Below are 20731 nucleotides of genomic sequence, written 5' to 3' on the forward strand. Positions count from 1 at the left end.
ATATTTCCGCCCCTATCACCTCCCACAAATCACTGCAGATCTAACCGTGATGAGCCTCCTCTATCACCTTTTTTAATTACTGCAAACTGTTCCTCTCCTAACTCCTAGCCCCCTTACCCTTCTCTACTTTTTTATTTTTATGATCATCTAATGTACTTATTTTTATGTGTTTATATTTGTTGTCTCTCACTACAATGTAAGCTCCTTAAGGGATCAATTTTCTTTGCTTATATTTCCTATAGCACCTAGAGCATTTCCTCACACATGGTTAAACAGTAATAAAAATACATACGCAAAAGATATAGATGAAAAGTCCAGCTCTTACTCCTGATCTCTGTCCTCCTAGTTCTTCACTCCCAAATCAAGTAACTGCTTTTATCAGTTATTAGTGTATCCTTTCAGAGTTTTTTATGCAAAATCAAGCAAGTAGGAACATATATTTCTATTCCTAATTTTTAAAACCAAAAGTTGGCACATTTAGACACCATTCAGCACCTTCCTTTTTTTCATTTAAGCTTATACGCATTATAAGAATAGTTTTTCTGTCTAGAAAGATTTTTGTCTTCCTGTTTGAACCTTTCCTGTGGTTGAAACTTGGAGATCCACAGCCTAGTAAATACTGGCCTGACTTTCCTGTCCTTTCACCAAGAGAAAAGTTGATTTTCCCGTTAAACTTGAATTCAGATTTCAGCCAGACCCCAGCCAGTCAGCAGGTCTGCCTGCCTTGTTTCCTGTATGAGAGCTATTCATTGACTCAAGTCCATATGTCATTTGATTATTTTGGATTATGTGACAAGCTTTTTAAATTTTCTTTTTGATATAAATTAAATTGGTTGCCTCTAGGACAGGGCTGAGGATTGGTAGTTCTTGGAAATCAGCCAGCCTGTGAGTGTAGGGGGATCCCTGGGGATGCAGACAGTGTTAACCTGGACCCTTTGAATAAGAATTCCCCAGGGTGTTCTGGACAGCCTTTCCAGCAGGAGCTGCAGGAGGGGACCCAGGTGGGAGCAGCTCCTCACACACCCTCCACTGCCCTGGAGGTGACCTAGATGTTTATTGAGAAATGGCTCCTCTGGATTTCTGTGCAGAGGGAGAAAGGCTTTTTCTGCCTCGTTTTTACATACGGTGGTCCTCCACCTACCATGAAAGGCAAAAACTGGGAGGCCCAGGGAGATAGCTAGTTGCTTGAGGAGTCCAAATGTACAAAAGGTCCAAGATGAAAAATCTGGCCTGGGGCCAGTGGTGTGACTCTGTGATAAGCATTTTATTCTGCAGCCGCAAATGAATGGTGTATGTTTGAAAATGAAGTACTTAGTGATTATTACTTGAGAGGTCTTAAAACATTTAGCTCTCAACTTATCAGGCCTCCATGTATGACATTTCACATTAGCCAAAACGGATGGAATTTTTAAAGACCTAAAAGATAAAATATGCAACAACTTTCGAAATTGTAACAGAGAATTAGAATGACAGATCGCTACTGGTTAAAAAAAGCTATCATCTTGGGTGTACATACAAAAGACCCTCTTCTCGTTTGGGAGGGACATGTTCAGGTCACTATAGTCAAACATTATTTTTCTCTCTTTAGTTCCAGAAAGGCTAACAAGAAGTTGCGGCAGACAAAAAGAACAGCTGGATCATGCATCTTTCAAATGGGAAAAACTTATACCCTTAATCACAGATCAACCCGTGAGGAAATACTTTAGAAAAGATTGAACTCATCCTTTCATAGAATATGCAATCTAATCAGCACTCTGAGAAAAGCAGAGAGGAAGGATTAGAAATAATAGTCTGTGTTTATTTTTGTCTGGGATCTATGGAAATGTAGGTTTATAACTTGACTTGAGCTCTCACAGTTAAAATATATGGTGTATAGAATAGTACTTGCTGCCAGGTCTAGCCCGGCCTCATTCGATTTCACAAGGTAAGTGGCAGGCTGAGTATCCACTGGAATTAGCTATGGTTTGCTGGGAAAAGAAATATCTATTAGTTTAGGTCTTCTTTGCTTTTTTATTTTAAAATATACATTAAATACATTTCAGGATACATTAAAACATATACATGAAGTAAACTAGTAATGTTTATTTCAAAGTCAAAAACAATATTCTATTTCTTTTTTCTTTTTTTTTTTTTTGAGACAGAGTCTCGCTCTGTCACCAAGGCTGGAGTGCAGTGGCTTGGTCTCGGCTCACTGCAACCTCTGCCTCCCAGATTCAAGCAATTCTCCTACCTCAGCTTCCCGAGTAGCTGGGACTACAGGCACGTGCCACCATGCCCCGCTAATTTTTTGTATTTTTAGTAGAGATGGGGTTTCATCATGTTGGCCAGGCTGGTCTTAAACTCCTGACCTCGTGATTCGCCCGCCTTGGCCTCCCAAAGTGCTGGGATTACAGGTGTAAGCCACTGCGCCCGGCCTCTATTTCTTTTTTGCAATTTGATCTCAGATATTCTGTAGTGTGTTTTGGGTAGGGGGAAATCTAGGTTGTTTTCTTTTTCCTTTTTTAGAGACAGGGTCTCAGGGTCTCACTCTGTTGCCCAGGCTGGGGTGCAGTGGTGCCATCATAGCTCACTGCAGACTTGAACTCCAGGGTTCAAGGAATCCTTCCTGCCTCAGACTCCCAAGTAGTTGGGAATACAGGTGCACACCACCATGCCCAGCTAATTAAAAAAAAATTATTTGTAGAGACAGGGTTGTCCAGACTGGTCTCAAACTCCTGCCTCAAGCAATCCTCTCGCCTCAGCCTCCCCAGTGGCTGAGATTACAGGCTTGAGCCACCGTGCCAGGCTAGGTACTTTTTTAAAAACAGCTTTTTGAGATATGATTCTTATACAGCTCACCCACTGAAAGTGCACAGTTCAATGGTTTTTAGTATTTTCAGAGTTGTGCAACCATCACCAAAATCTAATTTTAGAACATGTTCATCATCCCAAAAGGAAATGTCATGCTATTGAGCAATTACCCCCCATTTCGCCTACTCCCCCAATCCTTGGCAACCATGAATTTAGTTTCTAACTCTGTGATTTGCCTATTCTAGATATTTCAGATAAATGGAGTCATGCAATATGTGGTATTTTGTGTCTGGCTTCTTCCACTTAGCATGTTTTCAAGGTTCATTATGTTGTATTATGTGTCAGTACTTCATGCCATTTGATGGTTGTCTAACGTTCCACTGTGTGAATAACTGCACTTTGTTTATCCATTCATCATATGATCAACATTTGGGTCGTTTACACTTTTTGCCTATTGGGAAAAAATGCTGCTAGGAACACTTTTGTACAAGTTTTAGTGTGGATATTTGTTTTCATGTGTTTGGGTATATACCTGAGTGGAAATGCTATCTCATATGGTAACTGTAGGTTTAGCATTTTGAGAAGCTGCCAAACCATTCTCTGCTTTTTAAAATTTTTTATTTTTTTTGGAGATGGGGTCTTGCTCTGTCACCCAGGCTGGAGTGCAATGGTGTGATCATGGCTCATTACAGCCTCAACCTCCCAGGCTCAAGCAATCCTCCTGCCTCAGTCTCCCAAGTAGCTGGGACCACAGGCACGCACCACCGTGCCTGGCTAATATTTTTTATTATTTTCGTAGAGACGGGATCTCTTTATGTTACCCAGGCTGGTCTTGAACTCATGGGCTCAAGTTATCCTCCTGCCTCAGCCTCCTAAAGTGCTGGGATTCCAGGTGTGAGCCACTGCACCTGGCCTGTTCTCTGCTCTTTAAGAGTGATAACTATGGCATTTTAGCCAGGGGTTTATCAGGATTTGAGTATAGAGCACATATTTGATTCAGCTGGTTCACAGTTGTATTTTATCCTTCCCATCCCCCTTCCCAATTGTTTCATTTGTTCAGTGTTTACTGAGCCGGTTGCCAGTATTGGAGGATTACAGTAAGAAGAAAACAAGATAAACAGTTATGAGGGTTCCCTGGGACATAGAAACTCACACTGGGCCATGTTGACCTATGCCTTACCCTGTGTTCTCTTGGTGGTAAAACTCAAATTTCAAACATCACTCTAACAAAGTCTAAGGACAATCAATATTTTTACTCATCTCCTAAATAATACAAGAAACTAGGCATGCTTAAATTTCTTTCTGCATCCTCTTCTTCAATTTTCTACATTTTAATCAAGTGTTTTATTTCTACTTTGTTTTATAAGTCAATATTTATTTAGCACTAGTAACACTTAACAACTGATATCTTTGCTCACTATTGCAACTGGCTTCCCTTACCTTTTTTCTGGATTCATTTCCTTTTTTCTGAGATATATTTATTAGTAATTTTTTTGGAATGAATCTGGTCACATTTTACCTTCTTTTTTTTTTTTTACTTTATTTATTTATTTATTTTTATTTCTTTGAGACAGTCTTGTTCTGTCATCCAGGCTGGAGTGCAGTGGTATGATCTTGATTCACCGCAACTTCTACCTCCCAGGTTCAAATGATTCTCGTGCCTCAGCCTCCCAAGTAGCTGGGATTACAGGTGCATGCCACCACACCTGGCTATTACCTTCATCCTTGAATAATTGTTTGTCTAGTATATTAAGATCAATAGGCCAGGCATGATGGCTCACCCCTGTAATCCCAGCAATTTGGGATGCCCAGGCAGGAAAATTGCTTGAAGCCATTAATTTGAGACCAGACTCGGCAACATAGCAAGACCCTATATCTACAAAAAATTTAAAAAATTAGCCAGGCAAGTTGGTGTGCACCTGCAGTCTCAGCTACTCAGGAGGCTGAGGTGGGAGGATGACTTGAACCTAGGAGCTTGAGGTTACAGTGAGCCATGACTGTGCCACTGCATTCCAGGCTGAGCAACAGAGTGAGACCCAGTCTCAAAAATAAATAAATAAATAAAAAGATCAATAGCACTGTCTAGCTGCTGTCTCAATGTTCAGATCAGTCTTCACAATGGTCAACTGTGCCCAGTTCCTGCCTTTTCTTCTCTATCACCTTCATTGTTAAATCTCTGTGGCTTAACACAATTAAAATGAAATTCTCATTCATGTCTTAGTCTAACGTGTCTGGTGGCTCTCTTGAGTAGCTTCCCTCCAACCAGTGCCTCAGAGATCCTTGCTGTTTTCATTTTATGATTCTGCCACACTGAGTTCTTTCCAGGGAGTCTATTGGCTATTTAGCATGTTTGTGTGTTTGTGTATGTGTGTGTGTTTTTTCAGACAAACCTAGAAGTGGTGCACATTACTTCTATTATATCATGTTGGCCAGAAATCCAATTGCATAGCCCCAAAGAAGTTGAGAAATGTAGTCATCCTGTTTGCCCAGGAGGAATGTTTAGTGAATTCACGGCATTACCTCTGCCACATTATGACATAGAATTCTTGGTTGGCAGTTATTTTTTCTTAGCACTTTAAAGATTTTATTTCATTTTCTTTTGGCGTCTCATGGTCAGTCTGATTGTTGTTTTTCTGTTGATAATCTGTCTTTTCTCTCTGGTATCATTTAAGATTCTTCTATTTGTCCTTGATGGTCTGCTATTTTGCTCTCACGGATCTCTTTGTAGATTTGTTTTTATTTATCCTGAAGAGAAGTTGATGTGCTTTTTTAATCTAAGAAAACTTTTAAAACAATCTGGGAAATTCCAAGTCAGGATATCTTTGAATATTGATTTTCTGCCGTTCTGTTTTTTCCTTCAGGAACTTTTAGATCTATTTTCCATGTCTCTTAACTTCTTGTTCATATTTTCTATGTTTAATCTATTGTTTAACTTGTCTGTTGAGTTTTTTTATTTTAGTGAGAATATTTGTTATTGTCTGGGATATATACATACTGGTTTTTTTCCCAACTCATCCTGTTCTTTTGTTCTTACTTTGTGAATTCTGTTTCTTCATCTCTCTGAACATTTTAAACATTTATTTTGAGGGTCCCTCAGACCAATTTTCAAATTAAAATTACTCTACGATCTGTAGTTTGTTGGGTGTGAATTATCCTATTTCTTAGGTCTGTGGGCTAGGTTCCTTGAATCTCTTTTTCCACGAGAGTCACATGTGTGCGTTAGAGTTGTTTCATAGCGTTCTCTGCTCGGGCCCTATATTCACCAGTTCTATTTTTTAATGTTGCCCAGGCTGGACTTTGAACTCCTGGGCTCAAATAATCCCCCTGCCTCAGCCTTCTGAGTAGCTAGAACTACAGGCATGTGCCACCATGTCTGGCTTGATGCAACTTTTGTTTTACTTTTCGGTTTGGGGTTTCTTAATGGCAAAGATAGTATACAATTTGGAGCCCATGCTCAGAAAGGCTTGGAGGTCTGGTTTCCTGAGAATGACCTATCTATACTTTCTAATTAGAGAGAATTTTGCTAGAGGAAATAGAAGAATTTAGCTAGAAAAGTAAAGCATGACATTTAATAATGGATTCTTGAGTTAGATTGACTTAAGTTCAAGTTCTGTCTTTATCAGTTAGCAGCTATGTGACTTCATTAAATTTATCTAATTTTTCTGAGCATACATTTCCTCATTGTAAAGTGGAATATATTCACTTCTTAGCTCATGGATGTTAATCACCGTTAGTTATGATTTCTAGCTGCAGATCAAGGACAAAGGAAAATTTCTTTGTACCAAGTACCTCAGCCCAAGCAGAAAGACCTATTGAAGGAGCAGGTCAAGGGAAATATCTGTAAAAGTTGGAGAAATGCCCTCCAGTTGTCAGCATCAGGAAAGTGTGAAGGGTGAAAGGTAGGAACACTTAAGACATGACTGTCTCTCCTGCTGTGTGGTCATTATTCCTTACTGTCTTCCCCTAGCCTCTCAGTCAACAGGAACCATGTTGGTCAATGGTAGCAGCGTCTAAGGTATCAATCTTCATGATGACCAGTGCAATCTGCCTAAGGGCAGAGGACTTTTTAAAAGTGCTAAATGAATACTATAATCATTTCAGGATAACTATTATTGAGTTGAAAAATATGAGATAAAAACAAAGTAAATCACTTTTATTATTTGAACCTTAAAATTTTTTATTTACTTAAGTTTTATCTCACTGTTATTATGATTCTTAAAGTGACTTCATTGTTTGGAAATCTAAAATTTGCTTACTATTTTCTTTCTATTTTACTTTTTTCTTGTGTTCCCACCTCTATTTCAATGCAACTTTTCCCTAAGCATCTCTGTACCATGTTTGTCAGTATAAAGGAGGGTTAGACAAAAAGAAAGAAAGAAAGAAAAAAAGGAAGGAAGGAAAACACACTGGTTTTACATAAGCATTAATATATGTTTCACATGCTGATAAAGTACAGTACTGCACTAATCTAGTTGAGTCTTTCTTAGTCATCTGCCACCTGGTCTGTATCCTGAGTTATCCTTGAATTCCAGTTTACAATGGCTGACCCATTTAACCTCCCCATAAGGTTAAAACCCACATATAAGAGGCCTCACTGCTATTCAACTTGTCAAAGAAGGTTGAGTTTGACCAGGACCCTATCCTTCTAAGGTGGAATCTGGGAAATATCCAAGCACTTCCAAGTGATAATGCAAGCAAGAGACTCCTCAGCTATTGACCAGTTTTGCCCCAACAGTCTTCACTACCTCCTGGCATGAGAAAAGGAAAAGTCTGGCAAGCCTCAGCTTCTAAGTTTTAGAAAAAGGTCTATGGAAATAATTTTCTTTCCTATTTTTAATGCTTCATAACTCTAATTATATCATAAATAATGCTTACTTCATGTCTAATGGGGCCAACATCATGTATGATGGCACTTTATCTGAGAAGGCATAAAACTGGAGCAAGAAATCATTACCAAGAATGCAAAGCAAATTTGAAAAATCAGCAAAGTTTAAAATGAAATGTTCCTAGTTGATTTCATGTGCTACTTGCCTAATGACACTGTAATAGATGACTTTAACTAAATCTAGAGCTGCTAGTGCAGCATGGAGAGTCACTTTTTCAACTCTTCATGTAGTACCACAAGGATCAGGATGATGCTTTTGCATACACCCGGGCACAGCTGCAGCTCAAATGTGTGAAACTTCCCACAATGTCATGGGTACCTGCTGTTTTTGTCTGCCCAGCATTCATTCCCCTCTTTTCTGGTAACAGAACCAGCTTCTCTTTGGGGTAATTCCCTCTTCCGTATGGGTGGGCCCTTTTGGTGAGACTGCCCTGCCATCCCCTAGTTAAGTGATGGCCACAAGACCCAAGCCTGGCCAATCAGGTGTTCTCTCGAGTGGAGTCTGTAAAACCAAGACGGTGGTTATTGATTCCCCTAGGCAGAGGCCCCCTGAAGAGACTGCCCTTAGAGCCTGGAGCTACTCCAGTCCTAATCCTTCAGCTTTTCTAATTTTTCTCCCATTAAATTATTTTATCCCCTTGTTAACATTGTTAATTCACTTCTGTTGCTTGCAACAAAAACCCAAATTGACACACCAATACGTACTTCCTGGTATGGCAGGCTGGCGCTCTCCCACCAAACCCTCCTTCAGAAGGAAAGGGTGCTTTTACACCTTCTTAGAGCAGAATGTCTGAAGGGGAAGCTCTGACTTGGAACAACCAGTCATAGAAAAGACTTCTCTGACGACATGACATTTGTTTGTAAATAAATGGCAGAGGAGTGCTCCAGTTGTGGTGCATTTTCTTGCTTAGAAGGAGTGCTAGGGAAGATAGTCCATGCTCTGGAATCAAACTGCCTGTCTTCAAATCCCGGCTTTGTGACTCAACTAAACCTCCGTTTCTTAATCTGTTAAAAGAGAATAGTTGCATCTACTTTTAGGGTAGTTAAAAATTAAATAAGATAATTCACGTAAAGTGTTTAACACAATGCTTGGTACATATAGATCCTCAACAAAGTGAGTTCATTGTGACAATATGCTTAAAATACACTTCTCTAGGTTTCCTTTAATTTGGTCTGTATGGCAGCTCTTTGGGATAATAGGATCAAGTAAATGTGATGTCCCTCAGGCGCAAAGATAGAATGTGACCCACTATCAATTGGACACGCACTTAGAATTATTTAACTAGTAGTGATTGTAAGAGCCTTGAGTCAGAAACTGTTGAAATGAGTCTTGAGATAGAGCTCTCTCTATTTAATTACTATCTATTGCAGTCAATCCTCTCTGTCCATGGGTTCTGCGGCCAAGGATTTAACCAACCACAGAGAAAAAAATATTTGGAAAAAAAAACAATAAAAAATAGCAATACAACAATAAAAAATAATACAAATAAAAACCCAATACAGTATAATAATTATTTACACAGCATTTACATTGTATTAGGTATTATAAGTAATTAGAGATGATTTAAAGTATAAGAGAGGATGTGCGTAGGTTAAAGGCAAATACTATGCCATTTTATATCAGGGACTTGAGCATCCATGGATTTTGGTATGTGGGGGAGTTGGGTCTTGGAACTAATACCATGTGGATACCCAGGGACAACTGTACATTCGCTCTTTCTTTTTTACATTATCCCCTTTCATTCCTCTTTCTTCCTCACCTCTTTTTAGCCACAATCTCATAGCTGCACAGCAACTTGGATTCAAGAAATAGTTACTGAGAGTCAGGCCCTGTCCATACAGATGAATTAGGAGGCTTTCTGTGCTCAAGGCCTCAGTCTGGTTCTCACCTTCGTTTCCAGCATTTTCACCAACATTCAGCCTCTCAGGAACTCTTTTCTGAATGGTTGAAAGGACTTCCTAACTGACCTTTCACCTCTCTCCCCACTTCTTTCTTCCATCTTTTGAATCTCTCTGCTACATCAATCTCCCTGAAATTCAGCTCTCACCACCTATTTCTGCAAACCCCCTCTCGCCACATCGCGCCACATTACCTACCAAATAAAGCCAACAGTTTTCTTTCTGGTGTGTGTGGTCCTCCACAATATGGCGTCACCTTTCCTTCTCTCCTTCCTCCTGTTCCCCATGGCCCTGACCATCATCTGTCCTTCTCCAGCAGGCTCTGCATTCCCTATCCAGCTTTTGATCCATTTGCAATCCCCTCCTCACATGGGCCAAAACCCTGCCCATTCTATAAGGCCAGGAATAAATGCCGCTTTATAATTTGTCCCTGTTTCCCAAAACCTGTAAAGGCTCTTCCTCCCTTCAGCCTCTACAGTGCATTGTAACTCTGTTTCAGCTTTATAGGACTCTGCCTTGTTTCATAGCTATTTAGGTAAGACAGGAAGAACTTTCTGCCTGTGGAAAGGAGACACTGAAATGTACTTTCAAGGAAGGAGGGAAGAATTTAGCTTTCTCTGCAAGTTTTGAAGAAAGAGATCCATCTTTGAGGGAAATTTTATATGAGGTCTTGTCTGGAGGTCAGTCAATGAACTGATGGCCGCCAAAGGGTCTGGGTAATTAAAATTCTAGTAAATTTCTTGAGACAGTTTTAATTCCTTGAGACAGCACATGCATGTAGATCCGTAGGGAGAACACTAGAACAGGTTCTATTGAAGGAAACTAAGAACTATCATGGAGCTGTTTTCACTTTGCCAAAGGAAAGAGTAGCCAGGCCTCCTAGAGACTGGGCTGTTTTGGGGTTCTCCATACCTTGTTGGGACTAGGTAAGTTATTTTTCCTTCTTCTACGGTGATTTAGATCTTGGGATCCCTGTCCAATTCATTTCCTGGTTCTTTGCAGAAACCTTGAGTATGTGGGTCCCTATCAGGAAACAGTGTGAAAGAGGGGAGATATTGGATTGCCAGCACTCTTCACATGTGTTATGTGTTTAACTCCCATATCCACACATAAGGCAGAAATCATTTCCTCCATTTTTTAAAATGCCAAAATATTAGAAGTTTAGTGACTGGTTGAGGATTACTGAATAAGTGTTGAAATGGGTATTGAAACTGAGGTCATACTCTTCCTAATTCCATTCAAACCTCCCCCCACCCCTTTCTTGTCATCAGTTCTCCTTTTGGACTTTCTCTCCCATATGGCCCTAGAACTAACCTGTTGGCCCAACTTCCACCAATTTCTCACTGCCATATAAATCTGAGGCCTGTCCTTCACCTTCTCCCAGAATCAAAGGAGATTTGTGTGTGTGTGTCCCATTCTTTCTGGGCTATGTTATTAGCCAACCCAGAGATGATTACGAGCTAAACTATCAGTGATCTGTTATGACTCAAAGTCTATTATCCACCCGTGATTGTGGCTTTATTCATTTCTCCTTTAGTTCTATTCATTTTGCTTTATATATTTTAAAGTTTATGTGAGTGGGCATATACAAATTTAGGATTGTAAGGTCTTTCTGATGAACTAACTCTGTTATCATTATAAAATGTTTCTCTTTATCTCTGATAATATTTCTTGTCTTGAAGTCTATTTTGTCTAATAATAAAGCCACACCAGCCTTCTCATTATTAGAATTTGCATAACGATGTTTTTCCATCCTGTTACTTGCAGTATCTCTAAGGCCTTATGTTTGAAGTGTGTTTCCTGAAAACAGCATACAGTTGACATTGAGTTGTTTTTGTTTAAAAATCAAATCTAGGCCGGGCTTGGTGGCTTAGGCCTATAATCCCAGTACTTTGGGAGGCCAAGGCGGGTGGATCACCTGAGGTCAGGAGTTCGAGACCAGCCTGGCCAACATGGTGAAACCCCATCTCTACTAAAAATACAAAAATTAGCTGGGCGTGGTGGTGCACACCTGTAATCCCAGCTACTTGGGAGGCTAAGGCAGGAGAATTGCTTGAATGGGGACGTGGAGGTTGCAGTGACCCGAGATTGCGCCATTGCACTCCAGCCTGGGTAACAAGAGTGAAACTCCATCTCAAGAAAAAAGAAAAGATCAATTCTGATAATATCTTTTAAATGGAGTGTTTAGTTCATTAACCTTTTATATTGTATAAAATTTAAGGTATACAACATGATGTTTTGATATATATAGCCATTCATTAACATTTAATGTAATTATTGATAAAGCTGGACTTATGTTTCCCATCTTGCTCTTTTAGGTCTTTTTGGTTTTAGGTTTTTCTTTTCTTTTCTTTTTAAAGAATTGCATTTGAATAGGAAACTCCTGGATACCATGCATCTAACCCTATTTGGTAATATTTTAGAAATCATAATGGATGAAGTAAAAGGGTCCTTCTGACATCTGCTATCTGTTGCCAAGTAAGCATTTGAACTTTTTGCTTATAAGTAAAGGAAAGCCCTAATTATTTAACACTTAGGTCATTTTCAGTTTTTACTTCCAGAAATGGTACCTTAAAGATCATCTTCACACATAGCCTTTTCCTCCAGTTTTGGTCTGATATAATAGGATTGAGTTCCAGAAGGAGGATCTTTGGGTCAAAAATATTTAACATTTATTAAGTTACTGTATTGTTTTTCAAATGGGTGGTACCAATTTACCATGCAATCAGCGATGTATGAGAGTACATATTTTGCCACATCTTTACCAGTATTGAATGTTCCCAGTTAATTCAAATTTATTGTATTTATAAATCTAATTATACTATAATTTCTGGGATTATATTTAGTATATCTTAAAATTTTGATGTGCTATGAGAACCTCCAGAGCAGTAGGAAAAAATATAAAATATCCTATTTATTATGCTGAGAATTCTAAGAAGGTTTTTATCTAGGCAGAGTGAAAAATTGTGGAGTAGATCTAGGGAGACTGAAAAATTCCCTGGTTGGTTCCTGAAGAACACCATCACTACTTAAAAGGCCTCTCTATCCTCTCTCCATCAAAATCTCATGCCAAATCTGCATTCTACTTCATTCTAAGGTATTATCTCAAAAGGAATTTGCAAGATGCAAATTTTCATGTACCTAAGGGATAGCTATATGCTTAGAATAGTGACTGGACCCTCATGACATCAGTGGAAAATGAAAATCTTTGCTAATTAGGTGCCTTTGTAGTAAGAAAACATAATGATTTCTATTATGCAATTAAGTGTGAGCATTTCTTTCATTATAAACTGTAATTCTTCTTTGTTATGTGAGAGCGAGGACTAATTTTATTTTCAGATCAATAGTTGGTATGCCGAGTTAATAGATGTGCAATGTTAATACAGTATAAAATAGCAAATGAGGCTGCTTGGGTCTGAGAGCTTTTTTTTTTTTTGAGACGGAGTCTCACTCTGTTGTCCAGCTGGAGTGCAAAATGGCACCATTTCGGCTCACTGCAACCTCTGCCTCTCAGGTTCAAGCAATTCTCCTGCATTAGCCTCCCAAGTAGCTGAGATTATAGACATGCGCCACCACACTGGGCTAATTTTGTATTTTTAGTAGAGACAGGGTTTTGCCATTTTGGCCAGGCTGGTCTCGAACTCCTGACCTCAGGTGATCCACCCACCTCGGCCTCCCAAAACGCTGGGATTACAGGCATGAGCCACTGTGCCTGGCCTGGGAGCATCTTTTTAATCAGACCACATGACTATGGCTAGGTTGCATGAATCACTGCTGCTCTGGAGTTTTCTGGATTGCAGAGCTCTTCCTGATTGAAGCAGGCCTCCTGAAAAATCACAGTGGGACTTTGAATAAATACTTCCATCTCTTAGGCCTGTCTCATAAAATTGGTGGGGTTCTGAAATATGTTTTCTCAAGGGTTGAAGTGCATATTTATTTTTTTGTTGGGTGGGCTGAGCCAATAATGATTGCAATCAATAAGAAAGTCCTTCATCAGTAGAGTTTTATGATAGCAGCTTTAAAAGTCTCCAGATATGAGATGAACTCAGTTAAGTTTTATTGGTAATTTACCAGATATACTTCATGAAATTTACTCAGAGAATTTCAGAATTCATTTTCACCTGCAACCATTGAAAGCCTCCAAAGATTCCAGGAGGCCCAAACTCATTTCTACCCTGGCCAATATCTGCAGATCTAGCCCACACAGCTGGCTTCCAACTGCCTGTACCTCAGCTCTCACAAAGACATTGTTTTTTTTGTTTGTTTTGGTTTGGTTTTTTGAGATGGAGTCTCGCTCTCTTGCCCAGGTTGGAGTGCAATGGCACAATCTCAGCTTACTGCAACCCCTGCCTCCCGGGTTCAAGCAATTTTCCTGCCTCAGCCTCCTGAGTAGCTGGGATTATAGATGTACGCTACCACATCCAGCTAATTTTTGTATTTTTCGTAAAGACAGCATTTCACCATGTCGGCCAGGCTGGTCTTGAACTCCCAACCTCAAGCGATCCGCCTGTCTCGGCCTCCCCAAGTGCTGGGATTACAGGCATGAGCCACCGCGCCCAGCTGGTCAATACATTTTTTCTTTTGTACTCCAAAGCAATGTATACTCATTGTTGAAAACTTGTAGTTTAAAAATAAGCAAAAGAAAGAAAATAAAAATCATTCAATAAATGTTTTTCTACTAACTTATCTATATTTTTAAATTTTCAACATTGAATAGATATTATTTTTATAAGAAAAAAGTTATATTTAATTTTTAAAAATTTCAGAAAGATATACTTCAAAATGTTCATAGTCTTTTTAAGCTTCTTTTTCCCTTAATTTTTGTATACTGTATTACTTTTGTAATTGAAAAAAATAGTTTCACAACAAATATTATTAAAAATTAATTCCACCACTCAGAAATAAGTATTGCCAATATTTTGGTGTATATGTTTCAAGTCTTTTTTCCTATGTCTAGCTAGAGTTTTATTTTATTTATTTAAAAGAGACATGTATTCAGTGTTACGATCAGACTATTACATTTAGCAATCCACAGCATGGGCACATTAAAAACTTTTGTTAGAATGCTTTATACTTTCCACAGAACAGAACGGAACAGAACAGAACAGAACAGAACCTAAAATAACCTGCCACAAATACAGTCCTTGAGCTTTTTGTGCATACACGTGAGCATTGTCTAAAACATATTTTCTTTGTAGCAGCTGGGCACTGCCACCACTGTGCTTGGCTGAGTTCACAAATCTGTTGTAACTGGTAGCTTCCCTATCACCTCTTTGGCTCTCCTCTCCTGCCAAGCTTTGTTGCTGGCAGTAATTAAAATCTGCCATTGACAGTGACTGCTGCTACTGGAAGCACCATACCTACCTTGGTTTCATGATTTGGCAAAGTATTGGCCTCCACCACCATAGGGACCAAAGCTTCTGCCTCCAGAGTTTTTTCCCTTCACGGGTCCAAATCTGGAGATTGATTGTTGTAATTGCCAAAATCACTGTAGCTTCCACCACCTCCAAAATTGCTCCTATCATTACCAAATCCCTTACAGCCATCTCCACTGCCACCATATCCACCACCAGCACGGCTGCTACCAAAGCCACCATAACCACTAATGTTTCCTCCATGACCACAGTTGTCATTACCACCAAAACCATCTCCATGACCAACACCAAAGTTTCCAGAATGACTTCAACCTCTTTGGCTGGATGAGGCATCAGCCATCTCTTGCTCCAACAGGGCTTTCCTAACTTCACAGTGTGGCCACTCCCAGGATGGTATTTCGGAACGACAATCTTATCCATGGTTGTCAAAGGTTACAAAAGCAAAGCCCCTTTTCTTTCCACTGCCTTGGTCAGCCATGATTTCAATATTTCGATTTTCCCATACTGTTCAACATAATCTCTTAGGTGACGTTCTTCAGTGTCTTCTTTAACGCCACCAACAAAGATCTTTTTCACAATTAAGTGGGCACCTGGTCTTTGAGAACTTTTTCTTGAGACAGCTGTCTTCGGTTCCACAGCTCTTCCATCGTCCTTGCGTGGCCTTGCATTCACGGCCACATCCACCTCCTCCACAGTGGCATATGGGACAACCCACAGCCCCTGGAGTGCTTGGTGTTTGGGTCTCTCATTAGCACACAGACTCTGAGTGTTCCCAATTGCTCAGAATGGCTCCTCACACTCTCATCAGTTGTTCCAAAATTCTACCCCCACATGAAGAACTTCTGCAGCTGTTCAAGCTCTTTAAAAGACTCTGACTTAGACAGGACAGCAGTGGGAAGACTTTAGCCATGCTTCCTTGGCTCTTCTGTCACTTAGGAGAGCCCTTGGTTCTCAATATTTTGTTCAAGTCCTGAATTTGCATGTCACATAAATCCCAAATACTATTCTCATTCATTTGAGAAGGTTGGTGCTGTTAAGAATGCAGTAGAAGGGATTTATATCCTGGATGGAAGTTTGCACAAAATAGTTTTTTAAAACTCAAACTATGTAGGTTTCCTACAAGTCTTTTTTTCATTTAGCATGGGGACCAGCTGGAATCAGAAGCAGTAAATATAGCTGATCGTAGAATACTTTAAATACAGAAAAAAGATGCAGCTACCTGGTGTGCAATCCAACCATCTCAAATACTAAAACTTTATGTTCAGTCATAATATTTTCCTCTTGGAATGAAAACATCTGAGTGTAATAGTAAAGCAACAGGGACTCACCAAAGAGTGAAGTTATCACTTGCCTGCAGAAGAGGAGACATTTAAAAGCACTCTATTCCCTGTAGCCGTCTCTATTATAAAAGTTTCATGATAAACCCATCCCCAGCTAATGCCTAGGGTGATTTAAATATATAGCAGCAGAGTCTCCAGCGGTCAATTGAGGGATAACGAGTTCTGGAACTGCCAAAGTGAACAGAAATCCTCCTGGTCCAAGCTTTTTGTTTTTTTCTTTTTGAAGTGATGCACCCATCAACAGTAAGGGAGAGGAATACATGAAAAGAAAGGGAGGCTGAGAGGCTGAGGGAAAGACAGAGGCTAGGCTTTTGTGATTATGGTAATCCAAATATATACCAAGTGGCACGCTGAAAAGTCCCTCTCAACAGGCAGCACACTCCCATGCTGAACATCCAAATGAAACATTTCTAATATCATCACAGTGTTGTTCATAAACACAGAAGTATATCTGGTATAAGCAAATCCTTGGATACATTTTTAGAAGTGAATGATAGAAAATTCGAATCTAAAATCTGCCTGTTCCAACACACACACACACACACACACACACACACTCACTCACACTGTGATGACTTTCCATCTTTTCACACTTGTACTTTTAAAAATATCAAAACCCTTGAATTTGGAAATCTTCCTTCCCTTCAGTTTCAGATGTCCCTTCTCCTTCCCTCTTTGAATACAATTACCAACTACAATCAGCTTCAGAACTCCTTTCCCTTCATAACAGATTTATAATGATTAAAAAATTATTTTTCACTTGTGAAATTTTATCTGTAAGCAACTTTAAACATGCTGTATTTAGGCGTGCTTAGCACTAGGAATCTAGTGCAAGAAAAATAAAATGTAAGTCTAAAAGCTTACATACTGAGTAGTTTTACTAATTTCTAGACTATAACTTTCTTCAAGGCAAGGAGGGCATTTGATTTATGAAAAAGTTATTTGACAGCATACATCTTTGGAGTTCAAAGAACCAAGGGTCCAAGGTAAAAACATATATAGGATCTCCTAGACCTCCTATTCTGAAGGAAAGAAAGAAAAAGAAAAAGAAAAGAAAGGAAAAGAAAAGAAAGATATTTTGAGCACTGGACCATAGTAGGTTTTTTTTTTTTTTTTTGAGATGGAGTCTTCGCTGTGTTGTCCAGGCCAGAGTGCAGTGGCTCGATCTCGGCTCACTTCAACCTCTGCCTCCCGGATTCAAGTGATTCTCCTGCCTCAGCCTCCCGAGTAGCTGGGATTACAGGAGCATGCCATCACGCCCTGCTAATTTTTGTATTTTTAGTAGAGAAGGGGTTTCACCATGTTGGCCAGGATCGTCTTGAACTCCTGACCTTGTGATCCACCTGCCTCGGCCTCCCAAAGTGCTGGGATTACAGGCATGAGCCACCATGCCCGGCTCATAGTAGGTTCTTAATAAATGTCCTGTATATTTACCCATATTTTCTGAATAAGTTTAACATTTTTCTCTTTATTCTAGTATTTTACTTTATCACTGATTTTATGCAATTTGATTGTGATATGCCTGAGTGTAGTGTTTTTCATGTTTCTTGTGCTTGGGGTTCATTGAATTTCTTGGATCTGTGGGTAATGAAATTTGAAAAAAAATTTTTTATCACTTCTTCAAATATTTTTCAGCCCTCCCTTCTTTCTTCAGAAACTCCAGTTACATGTATATTAGGCTCTCGAATATATAATAAAATTCACTGATGCGCTTTTCTTTTAGTTTTTAAAATCTTGGTATTTTATTTCTATTATTATTATTATTTTTAATTTGAGATGGAGTCTCGCTCTTATTACCCAGGCTGGAATGCAATGGCATGATTTTGGCTCACTGCAACCTCTGCCTCCCGGGTTCAAGCGATTCTCCTGCCTCAGCCTCCCAAGTACCTGGCTGCCTGCCACCAAGCCCAGCTAATTTTTGTATTTTTAGTAGAGACAGGTTTTCACCATGTTGGTCAGGCTGGTCTTGAACTCCTGATCTCAGGTGATCCACCCACCTCAGCCTCCCAAAGTGCTGAGGTTCTGGTGTGAACCACTGCGCCCAGCTCAAATCTTGGTATTTTGTTTTAAATAGTTCCTATTGCTATGTCTTTAAGTTCATGAATCCTTTCCTCAGCAATTACTGTTAATTCCATTCAGTATATTTTTCATCTCAGACTTCACAGTTTTTATTTCTAGAAATTTGATTTAGATATTCTTTTCTTGGCACATGATGCTTTGTTCTGTCACTTTAAAAAATTTATTTGGAAACGATTTTAAATTTACAAAAATACAAGAGCTGCAAAGACAGTAATGAGCATTCCCAAAGATAGTATAGAGTGTTCCCAGTTCCCACTCTGTACCCAGTTTACTTAAAAGTTAACATCTTATATTATCATGATGTATTTATCAAAATTAAGAAATTAGCATTGGTACAGTACTATTAAGTACAGACTTTATTCAGACATCCTGGTTTGCAGCTTAAAAAAAACTTTCAAATATATTAGTCTTTCATGCTCAGTCTTTCTTCTAGTTTCTTGAACATATGTAATTCAATTATGATACCTTTTTAACTCCTTGTTTACTAATTCTATCAACTGTGTCATTTCTGGGTCAGTTTCAGTTGGTTGATCTTTCTCTTCATTATGGGTCATATTTTCCTGCTACTTTGTGTGTCTAGTAATTTTTATTTGGATGGCAGGCATTATGCATTTTATCTTATTGGGTGCTAGATATTTCTATATTCCTATACATGTTTTTCAGCTTTGTTCTGGGAGGGAGTTAAGTCACTTGGAACAGTCTGATTCTTTCAGGTCTTGTTTTTAATTTTTTTTCTCAGGCAAGACCAGAGCTTTTGCCTCACCACTGACCTTGTCCCACTACTGAGGAAAACTTCTTTTGAGAACTCTACCAAATGCCCTTTCAATTATGAGATTCTTCACTCTGGCTGGTGGAACAGAAACGATTCCTGGCCCCAAATGATTTCTGGAGATTGTTTCCTCGAATCCTCTCAGGTACTTCTTTTCCTGGCCTCAGGTGATTTCCTCACCTACATGCACTAATCAGTACTTTGCTGAAAACTTGGGGGCAGTTTCTCCGCAAATCTGTGAAGTTCTCCGTGTAGTTTTTTCTTCTCTGGCACTCTGCCCTGTGTTCTTTAGCCACCTTGGCCTCCCTGTATTCCAGGCTGTCTCCAACCTGGGGAGATTTTTGGGCATTTCCTGGGTTTCCCCTCCCTATGCCACAGCCTGGAAACTCTCTCCAGGTAGTAGACTAAGGTAATTGTAAGGCTCGTCTTGTGCGTTTCCCATCTTTCAGGGATCACTGCTCTTCATTGACTTATACCCAATGTCTTAAAGACCACTGTTTCATGTATTTTTTCATGTATTTTCATATATTTCATACACTTTCATATATTTGCATTTCTGATTATATGACCCTCAAATGATTGCTATTTCTTCCTATTCTCAGGAGAATATATATACATATATATATATATATATATATATATATATATATATATATTCTGCTACACACACTTGGCTCTATTATGAACTTCTAAAAAATGTCTCATACCTAACATATTTTACCACCAGAGTGGCTGCAAGACAGGGCAAGCCTAGAGGCCCTTGGTCTGGGAAACAGGCCAGGTTGGTGGGTCAGAAAGAGAGTATGATGTGAAGGATAAGAGGTTATAAGTGGCAAAGTTCAGAGAGGATAGTTGGAAAGGAGTGTGTGTGTGTGTGTGTGTGTGTGTGTGTGTGTTGGAATCCAGAGGGCATGATTAAGATCTAGGCCTGGGTGTCTCTGATACTAAGATTGGCAGACTAGTGAAACACATGTAGGCAGAAACAGACTAAGCATACAGGTAAATTCAAACTGAACTTAAGGGAATAAGCAGAGGACTTACCGAGATGAGGAGCCCCATACAACACAGTGTCCAGTACCCATGGGAGACACATAGCACCATAACTGCTTGTCAATTTTGAGGTTGGCTCATTTGCTCCCCAGTGGCTGGTGATTTGAGAACTGATCTTCTGTGGGTTCCTTAGAGTTCTAGCATCCATTATTTCCAAGTAGCTTTGTTGATCCTCAATCTTGTTCCTGTGGTGCGACACCTGGATGTCATGGTGGAATCTCATGAAATGCTGATATGACAAAACATATAATTTTGTCCTAGGTCAGATATCATCTTATTCTTTTCTTTTTTTGAGATGGAGTCTCGCTTTGTCACCAGGCTGGAGTGCAGTGGCACGATCTTGGCTCACTGCAACCTCTGCCTCCTGGGTTCAAGTGATTCTCCTGCCTCAGCCTCCTGAGTAGCTGGGACTACAGGTGAGTGCCACCACGCCAAGCTAACTTTTGTATTTTTAGTAGAGACAGGGTTTCACCATGTTGGCCAAGATGGTCTCGATCTCTTGACCTCATGATCCGCCCGCCTTGGCCTCCCAAAGTGCTGTGAT

The 20731-nt window shown here is 39.5% G+C and overlaps 1 pseudogene; it reads right to left on the reverse strand.

Moving 5' to 3' along the window:
* Positions 1-14807: 14807 nt before the first annotated feature.
* On the reverse strand, positions 14808-20238 carry LOC107975616 (heterogeneous nuclear ribonucleoprotein A1-like; annotated as a pseudogene).
* Between the last annotated feature and the right edge of the window lie 493 nt (positions 20239-20731).

The sequence above is a fragment of the Pan troglodytes genome, chromosome 6 (genome assembly GCF_028858775.2).
Source record: "Pan troglodytes isolate AG18354 chromosome 6, NHGRI_mPanTro3-v2.0_pri, whole genome shotgun sequence".
Lineage (NCBI taxonomy): Eukaryota > Metazoa > Chordata > Mammalia > Primates > Hominidae > Pan > Pan troglodytes.